This window comes from Gossypium hirsutum, chromosome A12 (assembly GCF_007990345.1).
Source record: "Gossypium hirsutum isolate 1008001.06 chromosome A12, Gossypium_hirsutum_v2.1, whole genome shotgun sequence".
In the NCBI taxonomy this organism is placed as follows: domain Eukaryota; kingdom Viridiplantae; phylum Streptophyta; class Magnoliopsida; order Malvales; family Malvaceae; genus Gossypium; species Gossypium hirsutum.
The window spans coordinates 89,124,947-89,141,045 of record NC_053435.1 but is presented as its reverse complement, the minus strand read 5'-3'; positions in this window follow the sequence as shown (position 1 = coordinate 89,141,045).

Genomic DNA, 16,099 nt, shown 5'->3' with positions numbered 1-16,099 from the left:
ATATGTCCTAACTTATTGGATGTAGCGTTTTGTTGTTCCGAGATAAGGATTTCTAAAAAGCTAACTTAGTGTCAATACTTTGATACGAGTGAACTCTAATTTACAAAAAAATCAAAATATTCTAAAAGGGATGGCATCTTAAAATTTTTGAATCGCTGACATTAAAGACACTTGATAATCAATTAGGTACCAATTTTTGGGCATTACGAGGGTGCTAACCCTTCCTCGTACGTAACTGGCTCCCGAACCCGTTTTCTGATTTCGTAGACCAAAACTAATGATTTTAAAATAAAATGTTTTAAAGGTGATCCAATCGCACCTAAAAAGATTGGTGGCGACTCATGTTTTCATTTTTAAGGTCGATTCCCATTTTCCAAAACCTGATAAAAAAATGGTTTCGACAGCTTGGCGACTCCACTGGGGACTAATAAGAGAGTCAAGCCGTGTAATTGATTATCTCTTGTCTTAATGTCGAAAATTAAAAATTTTAAAATTTAATTCTCTTTGCATTACATGTGTTTGTATTATTGCATGTGTTGCTATATCCTAATTTGTGGTCACACCCTTAAGTGGGAGTGAGAAGCTACGCCTTCGTGAGGTTTTCGCCTCCGTGCAGAATAGTGGATCACTTTTGGGATACATCCGTACCTATGGTTTCGTGAGATTTTCATCTCCGTGTAGCCATAGGGAAATGTATTCCCCTGGACCGAACTCGATTCAAATGAGCCTATAATGGGTGAGAATCGAGGAATCTGCTGGTTCGGGTACCTCAAACTTTGGAACCAACCTCATATCGAAAGACCGTATGAGCCCAACTTAGTTAGGTTTAAACTTTAGATATTACCCTTATAAGTTATCGTTGAAATTTATTGATATCATATGTTACTGACTATTTCTTTTCTTTTTTTTGCATGTCATTTTACATTTACAAAGATATCGGTTCACGATCAATTTCTAAGTTAGGAAGTTTTATTATGGAGAACAGACTTCTTGATAGAGTGGAAGGCAGCGCCAACGTCCATAGATGGTCTGAGCAAACTCAACTAGAAAAGGGAGATAGTATAGCTGAGGGATACGTGTCGGAGTTGTCAGATTACACTCGTATTAGTGTCACACAGAATAATCTCCAGGAGCTTAAGGAAATTTGTGATTAGTGGGGCAAAGAGACCAAGCAGTTAGTCTACGGTAATTACGAAGACTTATCGTACTTGCTTGATGTTCAGATAGACGAGCACTTATTTCGAGCCCTTGCTCAATTGTGGAACCTAGCGTACAGTTGCTTCACTTTTGGGGAAGTAGATATGGTACCTACTGTGGAGGAGTACACTGCCTTGCTTCGTTGTCCTAGGTTTCAGAATGATAGGATCTATTTTCGAGCTGCTTGTGTCCTTACTTTTTGGAAGAAATTGATGATTATTACGGGGATGAGCGAGCAGTAGGCCACGGCCTGAATTAAGGAAAAGGGTGAGTGCAAGTGCATTTCATGGGACGCTTTGAAAGATTTGATTTTGACACACCCTGATGAGACGAAGAAGGTGGATGTTTTTGCCTTAAGTTTGTATGGATTGATGGTTTTCCCTAGGGCTTTGGGATACGTGGATGAGACAGCCACAGATCTTTTTCATCGACTCAGTAAAAAGGTCACTTCTGTTCCTGCAATTTTGGCGGAAACATTCAGGTCTTTAGGTGCATGTAGGAGGGCTGGTGCTGGTAAGTTTATAGGGTGTGCTCAGTTACTTCTGGCTTGGTTCTTCATTTTCGGTTGATAGATAGGGTGGTTTGTCGAGTCTTTTTCGAGGATTATTCACCGTTGAAAGACATAGTAGCTTCAACTAAAAGAGTTGATGTTCTAGAAGAGAATTGGATTGCGCTACTTCAGAACCTTCAGTCGAAAGATGTCGAGTGGAGGGCTCTGTGGATGATTCCTGGTGAGGTTCTTTACCGATGCGGCAGTTTTGATTGGGTCCCCCTGTTGGGAATTTGGGGTGCCATTGGTTATGCCCCTTTGCTCGTGCTGAGGCAGCATGGATTGAGACAGTTTGTACCAGCGACTCAGGGGTTGGCTCAAAGTGAGTTCGTATATAGAGGAGCCGATTACAAGAGGAAGGTTATTGAAGTTTCTAATGCTTGGAAAAAGACTTGTCGGTTGAAAGGAGTAGCTATTAGTCCTGCAACCACACCAGAATACATTGAATGGAGAAGTAGAAGGTTAACGATAATATCCCTAAGCCAAGTAAGGAAAGGGCTCGACCGATGGAAGAATATTTGCAAGTAAGGCCTTCAGAGTCAGAAATTATGAAGCAGGAGTTTGAGAGAAAGAACTTAGAGCTTGAGAAAAGGATAGCAAAGCTTGAAGAAGAAAAGATGTACTTGAGTTTGGACGTCGATGTTCAAAAGATGGAGCTCGAGAAAGAGAGAAAAGAAAAGAGAAAGATTGAGGAAGATCGAGATGATCTAAAGGAGCATTACAAAAGGGCACAAGTATCCTTGAGGAGAGCGAGAGTAGGAGGATCTTTAGATCAGTTGCAGAAAGAGGTCCAAGAGGAAAAGGCTAGAGTCGAGTATTAGGAGAGGAAGTTCCAAGAGATGCAGGTGTAAAATTTGGCATTAGAGGAAGAGAATAGAGGATTGAAGACTAAGGTAACTGAGCTTGGAAGATCCCAATGTCGGCACCAAAACCATAATTCTGCGGTCGAGTTAAAGGAGCTAAAAAGCAAGGTTGAGGATTTAGAAGTGGCATTGCATGATGGTGAACTCCGAGTTGAGCAGCTCGAGGCGTAAGAAGATTATTTGAAGGGAGAGCTTCATCAGGCTAGAGGACAGGTCAGAGAAAGAGATCATGTCATTGGTGAAGCCATAGCCCAGATTTGAGAGGTTGCTGAATATGTGCAAGACTTGGCAATTCGAGCTGATGTATTGAGTCTGATGTATTCATCATCGTCGGATATAGGACGAGAGTTAGCCCTTTTATTAGATAGAGTTAAAGCTTTGGGCCTTAGGGTAAAAGCGTATTTGTAATCCTCTTATATGTAAAGATATTCTTTTTCTAAATAAAATTTTCTAACTAAAGTTGAACCAGAATCGATATTCTTTTTTGCATTCATGCATTTGTATCTCATAGCATTTCATCACATCATTTGCATTCAAAGTTATAGAAAGACCCTGATTAGTTAAAGTTTACTTCCGAAGGTAGAAAAGAAAATCTGGACATCACGCATCCTTACGGCACTCGTACTAAGACTAAGAGTATGGATCAAAGGTTCGAGCAATTACAAAAAGATATGCAAGATCAAATGCAGGAGCAGTTGGCCAAAATGCAGAATGAAATGAGGGAACAGATGCTAGAGGCTTAGAGAAACATGATGTCTGAAATGGCTCAGCTGCTGAGAGCCACTGATAAAGGAAAAGCTCCCATTGCAATCACTGAAGAGGAGAATGAAGGTCCTCCTCTAGGTTTTACTCCACCTCATATGCCACTGCAAACCGAGGTACCTCCTAGAAGGCCATCTGTCACCGTAAGGCCTCAACATGGGCCAGTTGATGCTGGAATCCCCGTAAATTTCCCATCTGGGTTGGGAAATAATTGGAGTGATAGCTCGGTCAACCCTATCACTCCTGATCTGGACTTGATGGAGAAGGAAAGAATGGCAACTGAATCCGCGAAACAATTAGAAGATCGTTACAGATAGTTAGAGGAGAAGTTTAGGGTTTTGGAAGGCGCAAGCAATCATCATGGGATTGATGCCAAAGACTTAAGTTTGGTTCCAGATTTGGTGCTTCCTCATAAATTTAAGATGCCAGAATTTGAAAAGTACAGCACGACTACTTGTCCAGAGGCACACATAACAATGTTTTGTAGGAGGATGACTGGATATGTGAACAATGATCAACTATTGATCCATTGTTTTCAGGACAGCCTAGTGGGAGCAGTGGCTAGGTGGTACAATCAGTTGAGCCATGCAAGAATCGGTTCATGGAGAGATCTTGCACAGGCTTTCAAGCAACAGTATAACCATGTGACTGATATGACGCCAGATAGGATCACACTTCAAAACATGGAGAAAAAGCCTAATGAAAATTTTAGGCAATATGCACAACGATGGAGGGAGGTGGCAATGCAAGTACAACCACCATTGTTGGGAAAGGAGACCCCCATGTTATTTATTAAAACTTTGAAGGCGTCATTCATCACACACATGATTGGAAGTACCAAGAAAAGTTTCGCAGATATAGTTATGGCGGGTGAGATGATTGAAAATGCCGTGAGGGACAGTAAAATTGAGGGGGAAGTGGCTAAAAGATCGGCCCCAAGGAGAAAAGACAATGAGGTGAATATCATGAACAGTTTCAACTCCAGGGCAATCACAGTTGGACAACCTAAAGCAGCTACGGGTGAGCAACAAAGTACTCAAAGACAGGAATCGGGTACAAGATAGAATTCGGAGAGGATGCAATTCACTCCTATCCCTGTGACATGGATTTAACTCAAAGGAATCAAGGATATCATATGAGGGTAACACACACATTATGAGATCATTAGACAACGCAGTTGGATGAATTGCTTTCGTAAAGAGTATACAATAAGGAGTTTTCAATCATGGTTCTTCTTGTGGATTGACTCCATGTTTAAGTAAATTGTGAATTATAGAACGATGCTTCTGGACATAATTGTAATTACTCGATCCTAATTGTATATGTCCGATTGGTCCCTCTGCTAGCTCAAGAAAAGCTCGATCGAACTGCATTTGAATTAAAAGAAAATTCTATGACTTTGGAAATAATTTAATTGAGTTAATTTATTCGATGTGGAATTAAATTAGGCAATCGTGAGAATTGTTCAACTAGAGAATTTGATTAAAGAATTTTCTTTAAAAATTAATTTGAAAATCTGAGTGATTTTTGGGAAAACTAATTTTGATCAAGCAAAATTAAATTAATCAAATTAATTAAAATAAATATGATGTTTGTGAAAATTAATTTTCAAGTCAAACAATTAGCCCGATGGATAATTGGATTTGAAAATTGGACTCAATATCGAAAATTGAACTCGATAACTAAAACCCAAAAATTGGTTGTGTAACACCCTAATTTATTTAATCTTGTTTTTATGAATTCTTTCATAATTAAGTATTTGCTTCGGTAGTAAAATGATCTTTTTGTGTGTTAGAGGTATTAGGTTCAAGTCCCACTGTTGGAAACTTTTTTATTTTTGTTCCTTGGCTTATGTTATATTTTCGGTCAACTCATACTAAAATGAGCTTGCTGGTTCAATTGTTATGATGTTAGCTTGCCTTAGGGTCTTGTATTCAAACCCTTGTGTAAGCAAAGGATGTTAATTTTTACTTCTATGAGTGTGCCAGTTGTGTAGTAGAAGTTGGATGGAACTGATACTCTATGGTAATGGATGAATATTAGTGGGTCGATTTTGGAGGATTTATTAGTTAATTGGGAGTGGGAGTTGGGATATTATATTATAATATTTTTATTTTTGTTTCCCCAAAATTATCTTCCCTTTTAACGTTCTTCTCTCTTCATTTCTCTAACTTTTCTTTTTTCTTCTTTTATCGATTTTGGACTTCATTACGTTTCAAATATTCAGTTTCTTTATGTAGCTTCGTAGGTAAGGGCTCGCTGTGGTTTTGGAAGAAATCTTTGTTGATGTCTTAGCATTCAGTTTGATGTATAAGTTGAGTCTGTGTATCATTTTTCCAGGTGATATTTAAGAAATCTGAGGCTCTCTGATTAAGTAGTAAAGTTTATGAGCTACCATAGACGTGGGTAAGCATTTGAAACGATTATGAGTGCAATCTTTAGTGGAAATTGTTTATGGTTGTGTTGTAGTCCATGTTAATGGTCCCAAATTACTACTTAATAGAGAATCCGAGTGGTGACTCAATTGAATGTGAGGAATTCAGACTAATTTTAGGCATTTTATTGACAAATTTGCATCAAATCCGAGCCATGTGTGTAACGAGAAACTTGAAAAATGACAACTGGCGAAAGCCAAAAATTAGGCATGCCGACGCCACATGGCCATGTGATAGGCTGTGTGCGACACATGACCATGTAATGGGTGTGTGAGAGACTGTGTGTAGGCCATTTTGGGCTGTGTGGGTCATATGTTAGGACGTGTGGGCCATGCGGGCAAAGGTCATTTTGGGCGTGTGGGTCACAAAGGCTTGTAGGCCCAAACGGGCATGTGGGCCCAAATTTTAAAATTTTTTCTACAACATCCTAATTTTGGGCTTAGTCGGAACAGTGGTTTTGGGACCATAAATCCGATTAGGAAAATTTCATTTTTATTATATTTTTATGGTCTACGATTTCATAGAATGATTTTGTGAAAATTCCGTTCGAAAATTTTGACGTTTGGGCACTCAATTTGGTCAAAAGGACTAAATTGTAAAATGTCCAAAAGTTGAGTTCTACATGTTAAAAGTGTTTAATTGTTATGATTTTTTAAATTAAAGGTTCTTAAATGGTAATTAGACCATTTTTTAAGTTTGTAGACAAAAATGGACATGGTATAATAGGTTTTTAAAAGTTTTTCATTAAGGGCAATTTAGTAAATTGGTAATTAAATGAATTAAAAAGCCAAAAATAAGCCAAATTTGATCATCTTCTTCCTCATGGCCGAATGTCTCATGAAACACACCATGGCTAGGGTTTTCAAGCTTTCCAATCTCATTTGTAAGTGATCCCGAGCCCCGTTTTTAATGTTCTTTACATTTTTGAAAGCCTGGTAACGTGATCTACTCATCTCTACCATTATTTTGAGCTAGGGTTTGTGTTTAAAAATTTAATCATGACTGATATGCATGTATTTTGATGTTTAATGGTAGGATATGAAGCTTGAAATTGTGTTCAACAACTTTTGCTAAGCAATTTTACGTGAAAACGAGTAAAACAGCATAATCGGTAAAACTACCTAATGTTCATAAGTACATGATAGAGTGAGAATTTGATGTTGTCATAGAAGGGAAAAATGATCAGCATGTCATAAAACATAAGAAAATAGGATGAAGTTTAATTTACGAGCCTCAGGGCAAAAGTGTAAATATACAAAAGTTTAGGGGTCAAAATGAACATTTGTAAAAATATTATTTTTGGACCTGTATGAATAATGCAATACCATGCATGAATTTTAATTCTCTATTGGTATGGCATAAATTTTATGATTTAATATGTTTAAGAGAAGTTGATGGATAGTGTGTATGATATGGAAAAATGTAATGCTTGTTGTGTCATGTGAAATTGAATGGCAAATTATCGTTACATGAATTGAGTGTTAAATTACTATTACCCAGGTTGTATGAATTGCTACACGTTTGTACTTGACGAGATTTCGACAAGTAAGTTCGGGTGACTCAAAGTAAACTCATAATATGTTTAATTGTATGATTTATGAATGCATGAAAATTGCATTTATTGATGGCATAAAATTACATGAAATGCATCCTTGATAATGATTTGTTGAAAAATGTCTCGGTTAAGGTTAAAAAGGGAATTTGATGGATAAACCATGACGGGTAATTCATAGATCTCAAATATAGAAAGGATCTAGGCTAGACGGGTGTTCCTTGAGTGATCAAGCCTCCCGAAGAATATATGTGCATTGAGGATTTAGTCCGGACGAGTAATCTGATTAGGGTCTGAATTTAGCCTGGACTGGCAATTTAGATCCGAACTCAGTAAGGGTTTTTTCGCAATAAGGGATTTAGCCTGGACTAGTAATCCCGACATCACCTTATGAGTTTACGATACGGGGGATTTAGCCTAGACTGGTAATCCCGCCGTAGTGCATCCATGAAATGAGCATTCTTATGAATGGACGGTAAACGGATAATCCATCGAAATTTCCTAGAAACTCAACGGGATTAATATGATGTATATGAATGAAATGATAAGTGATTAGCTCTTCTAAGACAAATTTCCATGGTGCATTGCCATGAGACAAATTTGATGATTGAGTGCATGTGATAGGGAATTATCCTATACTTGGAATGTTTGACTAAGTGTGCCCATGAGAAATAATAAATTTTGTATTGAGCTTTATTGTGAAAAATGAGTACGGATCAATGAAATGGTAAGTTCATGATAGTTGGAAATGATCTTATGATAGTAATCATTATATCGTACCAAAACAGATTTGGACAGCAGCATTGGTCCGAATTTGAAAATACACTAAAAATATTGGAAATTGAGTTAGAAGCTTAATAAAATATTAATTAAATCTTAATGAGTCTAGTTTCACATAGAGGAAATGGTGAAAGTAAAAGAATTTTTTATCATGATATATTTGAATTCTTGTGAGACAGAATTAGAGTGATTCCAGACTCCCCTGTCTCAAATTTGGAAATTCATTATAAATTGTAAAAAAATAATTATAAGTTAAAATTCATATGAATGAAATCTTTAATGAGTCTAATTTCAGGAGAAAGAGACGAGAACATTATCTGAGTCTCGTACTAGGAGATAAATAAATTTTACTGAAGAAAGGTCGAAGCTATCAAATAGCGAAACAGAGGAATTTTAAATAATAAATTGTAGTTATTGGCTAGACCAAAAATTCTGAAAATTTTATGATAAGAAGAGATATGATTATAGTTTCTGGGAAAATTAACGTATCTTAATTTGGAGTTTCGTAGCTCTAGATATAAATAATTTAATGACTGTGACTCGGGAAAAACAACTTAGCTAGAATTTGACTAAATAGAAAGAATATGAAATATAGCATGTTATCGCATTGCTTATTATTTTCATACGAGCTTACTAAGCGTAAAGCTTACTCCCTCCTTTCCATTTCTTTTAGTTTTGTCAGGTCAGCTCGGGGTTGGAGATTGTCGGAGGCAGCATCACACTATTGAGCCATTATCCTTGGAGTACTGGCATGTGTACGTGGAATGTTTTTATGCAAGTGGCATGTATAGGGACTTAGTTTTTCTATGATGACTATTATTGTGATTAGCCAAAGGTATTGGTTTATATTGATTTGTTGTTTATAGCCATGAGATGTGGCTTATAAAGATTTTGGCTTGTAAGCCTATTTATCCATGATATGTGTTAATGTCTTGTGATGTGGTTATGTAATTGTGCTTGTTCACGATGTATGAGAAGTATATGGCATATGTACATGATGAATGCCATTGAAACCGTGTATGAGTGCATATGTAAAGATGACAAAAAGGCTTGGAAATTAACCTAAGTCTTAACCATACGGGTAGAGACACGGCCGTGTGTCTCAGCCGTGTGGAGGACACGGCCTCTGGCCACGGGTGTGTGCCTTGGTCGTGTGCCCTTAAACGGTTATTGACGTCATAAACAGAGAATTACACGGGCTGAGGACCCGAGCATGTCCCAAGCCACAAGGACGTGTGCGACCACACGGCCCAACCCACACGGGCGTGTGACTCTCTAAAGCTAGAAAATTGGTTAAGTTGCCCAAAGATTTTCAAAGTTCTCGGTTTAGTCCTGAACCACCCTGATGTATGTTATAGGCTTCGAAGGCCTATATAATGGACAATATGCATGTGTTTGGAAAGTTTTAATTTTGGGCAAAATTTGGTAACCCGATTTTATATGTTTGTGAATGTTTAAGTTCGGTAATGCCTCGAACCCTATCCCGAAGTTGGATACAAGTGAGGGGTGTTACATTTAGTGGTATCAAAGTTATGGTTTAGTCGATTCTCGGACTAACCTAGCATATGTATGAGAGTCCAGCTATACATGCCACCGATCTGTAATTGTATGATGTCTCCCAACGTGTATGAGAGCCACTTTGTTTAGACAAAGGTACTCTCCAACCGAGCTACACCGACCATGTTGAATGTGATGCTAAAATATTCGAGTAAAGTTTGGTCATGACGAACTAAAACTTGGAAAGGTACGAATGAGGATTCATGAATTGTGTACATGGTGAAATGAGCTTATCTATGATTAATAGATAATTCTATGATGTAAATGGTTGATTTGCTTGAGTGAATGCATGTGTTTAGATAACTTACCAAAGATATAGATGGAATGAATATTCATGTACGCTTATATGAAAAATCATGGTTGATAAGCTCGTATAGATTAAGTAAATGTGTTAAATTGCTTGGACTGATTCATATGATTGTAACGATATGTCTAAATGATAGTGTACGAGGTAAAAGTATAGATTGTGATAAACTTATCTGTGTTTGCTGGTCCATGTATGATATCATGTGCATGACTTATATGATTAAATGAATAGATAAGTAAAGTTATCCAGAAAACATGTAATGTATGCATAATTATACTTGACTAAATGAGATAACTGGAAAGTGGGTATTAAATCAATATGAATGTTAGTTACTCAAAATGAATGATATGATTGAGATATGATTGTTATGATGAAAATTGTGTTACATGTATATGTATATGAGAGTTGAGTCAGAGGCCTTACGACCCCCTCCCCCTTACCAAAATGGTGTTTTATAATAGAAATTCCTGAGATTTATGTTGAATGAGTTTCCAGGTGAGAAACCAAAGAGTTCAATGATGGAATGGTTATAAGCATGATTAGAGATTAAAAATGGGTTGATAACTACAGACTGGAGCTAGAAAGATATCGGATTGACCGAAAGATTGTAGAACTTTCGCAACATTGTAGTTAGCGAAAAAGGTTAATTTTGGTAAAACGATCTATCCTGGTATGATGTCGAGAAATGTATTGATTGAAATTTCCTCATGAACTGGTTTTCTTAGTGAGGGGAATATTATGGAATTTGGGACGGCAGAAATAGTTAAAGGAATAATGTTCGAAATATGAAATGTCCAAGCATGGTAATTACAGTGAACAATTTGTGATTGCCTCTATTGAAATATGGTATGAGATTCTCTGACACAAGAAATATTATTGGGGCCATCTAATCCCTGATGAATTCTTATATTATGAAAATGTTCTCTGATCTTAACATTAGATGAATGTGTTGTCAGTCTGATTGGACTATAATCTGCATGGTTCTGTTTTTCTCTGGTATTTTGTTATATTCTGCCTATTGGGAATCGATGAGAAATTGTGTATGGTGCCAGGATTCTATTTCTACCGATCGTTGCTCTGATTGATTTTATATATATATGAGAAGCATATAGTTTCGGTCGTATTTGTTGTCAGTGGTTTGGAATGATGTTATGCTGGATTTCTTTTCTTTGAAAAACCATTTGGGTCTTTCATATTTTTATGAGCCTGGTTCTCGGTCTTTTGATGCAGTGCTGTAAATTGGATTTCTTTATCATGGATTTCTTTATCTTGGATTTCTTTATCCTGGGCTTCTCCGTTTCAGGTTTCTTTATCTTGGGTTTCTGGATATTTTATCTTGTAACTTGTTGATCATGGCTTGCATTTAAAGCATGACCTCCAGCTTGTGATTGATGTATATAAAGAACAAATATGACTATACCTCTGAATTGATCCTGATAATGTGGTGAAATTTCAAGCCCCAATGTGTATGGTGGATTTCCTTTCTCAAGTAAGTTAATCAGAGTTAATGTATTCAGTTGAGATATCGGTATTACTTATGTTAATGCATTTGTTATCGTCTTCAATTGGCATGATGAGTGAATTTGGAATGATGCATGTTAAATCGTTTTGTTGACTAGAAGAAAGAATTTCTTGAAATATCAATTACGGATGAATAAGGTCGACTTGATTGTTCAATCTGTATGGAATATATGTTTAGAATCTAATGAAATGTTCATGCTTGAGAATAATATCTTATTTCTTCACGGGTAAAAATACGAATAGTCTAATTAAGAAGTGTATGTTTCCTAGAAGAATCGAATGCAATAAGAAGATCTGATATTGATAATGTAAAGATAATCTGGGTATTTAAAAATGCTGAAACGATCATTGTTTATCTTTGAGTACAAATTCTTGAAATGTTGAAAGTTTAAAGATGTATAGCAAGAATCATCAGAATTATTTTTGCCATTTGGGAATTAGAATGGAAATAGAAAAGGTTAATATGGATTTTTTTGTCTGGATCGTTCCTGTCCTTGAAAGAGGAAAGTAATATGTAGTGTTGTTAAATGTTATGAGATGTGCAAATTATGCTAGTATACCCAAATGTCTACTCACCAGATTCATAGGATTTCGTGTCTTTATGAATGTTAGATATCATGGAATTTTAATATCCACTAATCGGATTGAGATCCAGGATTCATAGCATGATTTCTTGGGAAAGCCAGAGGAGGGTTTGAAATGAAAGGTAACTAAGAGTTGAATTAGACTGTGTGGAATTATAAAGAGTATGAAGCGGAGATAAACTAACTAGTTTCACTATTTGAATTCGAAAAGATTCAGGTGTGAATGTATATGTAACATGATGGTATGGATTAGACTTTTGAGTACATGAGCTTTCTAGTACAGATTAAGTTTCGATGAAAGCAATGTAAAATGAATACCACTTATGATTTTTGTATGTGGAATTTAAAGAGATAGGCAGTAAAAGCTCGGCTTGAGTGAAAGTTCTCTGACATCACTTATAGGATTGAAGAATCTAAATGAAAACCAAAACCACTTTCCTGGTAAGATTTTCGGGAACGAAAATCACTAAAGGGGGGAGAAATGTAACATCCTGATTTTGGGCCTAGTCGGAACAGTGGTTTCGGGACCACAAATCCGATGAGAAAAAATTCATTTTTATTATATTTTTATGGTCTACGATTTCACGGAATGATTTCGTGAAAATTTGGTTTGAAAATTTTGACGTTTGGGCACTCAATTTGGTCAAAATGAGTAAATTATAAAAAGTCCAATAGTTGAGTTCTACATGTTAGAAGTGTCTAATTGTTATGAGTTTTTAAATTAAAGGTCCTTAAATGGTAATTAGACCATTTGGAAGTTTTTGGACAAAAATGGGCATGGTATGATAGGTTTTTAAAAGTTATTCATTAATGGCATTTTAGTAAATTGGTAATTAAATTAATTAAAAAGCCAAAAATAAGCCAAATTTGATCTTCTTCTTCCTCATGGCCGAATGTCTCATGAAAAACACCATGGCTAGGGTTTTCAAGCTTTCTAAGCTCATTTGTAAGTGATCTCGAGCCCGTTTTTAATGTTCTTTACATTTTTAAAATCCCGGTAACATGATCTACTCATTTCTACCATTATTTTGAGCTAGGGTTTGTGTTTAAAAATTTACCCATGAATGATATGAATGTATTTTGATTTTTAATGGTAGAATATGAAGCTTGAAATTGTGTTAAACAACTTTTGCTAAGCGATTTTACGTGAAAACGAGTGAAACAACATAATCGGTAAAAATACCTAATGTTCATAAGTACATGTTAGAGTGAGAATTTGATGTTGCCATAGAAGGGAAAAATGATCAGAATGTCATAATACATAATAAAATAGGATGAAGTTTAATTTATGAGCCTCGGGGCAAAAATGAAAATATGCAAAAGTTTAGGGGTCAAAATAGAAATTTGTAAAAATATGATTTTTGGACCTGTATGAATAATGTGACTAATTAGTAGGCTAAATGTGATATTATAGATCAAGGAAATCAAGAGTCGAGCTTAAATCGGGAAAATACAAGGTTGTGGACTAAAATGGTAAATTGTCATTTCTGGATCAAGGTAAGTTCGTGTGTTAATAATAATGCAATACCATGCATGAATTATAATTCTTTATTGATATGGCATAAATTGTATGATTTAATATGTTTAAGAAAAGTTGATGGATGGTGTGTATGATATGGGAAAATGTAATGCTTGTTGTGTCATGTGAAATTAAATGGCAAATTATTGTTACATGAATTGAGTGTTAAATTACTATTACCTGGGTTGTATGAATTGCTACACAGTTTTACTTGAAGAGATTTCGACAAGTAAGTTCGGGTGACTCAAAGTAAACTCATAAGATGTTTAATTGTATGATTTATGACTGCATGATAATTGCATTTATTGATGGCATGAAATTACATGAAATGCATCCTTGATAATGATTTGTTGAAAAATGTCTCGGTTGAGGTTAAAAAGGGAATTCGATGGATAAAACATGATTTACAAGTGACTTGATATCTTGTATGTGTTGCAGAAAGGATTTAGCCCGGACGGGTAATCCGTAGATCTTAAATATAGAAAGGATCTAGGCCGAACGGGTGCTCCTTGAGTGATCAAGCCTCCCGAAGAATATATGTACATTGAGGATTTAGCCCGGATGAGTAATCTTATTAGGGTTTGAATTTAGCCTGGACTGGCAATTCAGATCCGAACTCGGTAAGACTGGTAATCCCGACATCACCTTATGAGTTTACGATACGGGGGATTTAGCCTGTACTGGTAATCCCGTCGTAGTGCATACATGAAATGAGCATTCTTATGAATGGACAGTAAATGGATAATCCATCGAAATTTCCTAGAAACTCAACGGGATTAATATGATGTATATCAATGAAATGATAAATGATTAGCTCTTCTAAGATAAATTTACATGGTGCATTGTCATGAGACTAATTTAATGATTGAGTGCATATGATAGGCAATTATCCAATACTTGGAATGTATGACTAAGTGTGCCCGTGAGAAATAATAACTTTTATATTGACCTCCATTGTGAAAAATCAGTAAGGGATCCATGAAATGGTAAGTTCATGATAGTTGGAAATGATCTTATGATAGTGATCATTATATTGTACCAAACTAGATTTGGACAGCAGCATTGGTCCGAATTTGAAAATCCACTAAAAATATTGGAAATTGATTTAAAAGCTTAATAAAATATGAAATTAAAGCTTAATGAATCTAGTTTCACATAAAGGAAACGGTGAAAGTAAAAGAATTTTTTATCATGAGATATTTGAATTCTTGTGAGATAGAGTCAGAGTCATTCCAGACTCCCTTGTCTCAAATTTGGAAATTCACTATAAATTGTACAAAAATAATTATGAGTTAAAATTCATATGACTGAAATTCAGGAGAAAGAGACGGAACATTATCTGAGTCTCGTACTAGGAGATAAATAAATTTTAGTGAAGAAAGGTCGAAGCTGTCAAACAGCGAAACAGGGGAAATTTTGAATAATAAACTGTACTTATTGGCTAGACCAAAAAATTTGAAAATTTTATGATAAGAATAGATATGATTATAGTTTTTGGAAAAATTAGCGGATCTTAATTTGGAGTTCCGTAGCTCCGAATATAAATAATTTAATGACTGTGACTCGGGTAAAACAACTTAGCTAGCATTTGACTAAATAGAAAGAATATGAAATATAGCATGTTATCGCATTGCTTATTATTTTCATGCGAGCTTACTAAGCGTAAAGCTTACTCCCTCCTTTCCATTTCTTGTAGTTTTGTCAGGTCAGCTCGGGGTTAGAGATCGTCGAAGGCAGCATCACACTATTGAGCCATTATCCTTGGAGTACTGGCATGTGTACGTGAAATGATTTTAAGGAGTGGCATGTATAGGGACTTAGTTTTTCTATGATGACTATTGTTTTAATTAGCCAAAGGTATTGGTTTATATTGATTTGTTGTTTATAGCCATGAGATGTGGCTTATAAAGATTTTGGCTTGAAAGCCTATTTATCCATGATATGTGTTCATGTCTTGTGATATGGTTATGTGATTGTGCTTGTTCACTATGTATGAGAAGTATATGGCATATGTACATGATGAATGCCATTGAAACCATGTATGAGTGTGTATGTAAAGATGACAAAAAGGCTTGGAAATTAGCCTAAGTCTTGACCATACAGGTAGAGACACGGCCGTGTGTCTCAGTCGTGTGGAGGACACGGCCTCTGGCCACGGGTGTGTGCCTTAGCCGTGTGCCCTTAAACGGTTGTTGATGTCATAAACAGAGAGTTACACGGGTTGAGGACACGAGCGTGTCCCAAGCCACACGGACATGTGCGACCACACGGCCCAACCCACACGGGAGTGTGACTCTCTAAAGCTAGAAAATTGGATAAGTTGCCCAAAGATTTTCAAAGTTCTCGGTTTAGTCCTGAACCACCCCGATGTATGTTATAGGCTTCGAAGGCCTGTATAAGGGACAATATGCATGTGTTTGGAAAGTTTTAATTTTGGGCAAGATTTGGTAACTCGGTTTTGTGTGTTTGTGA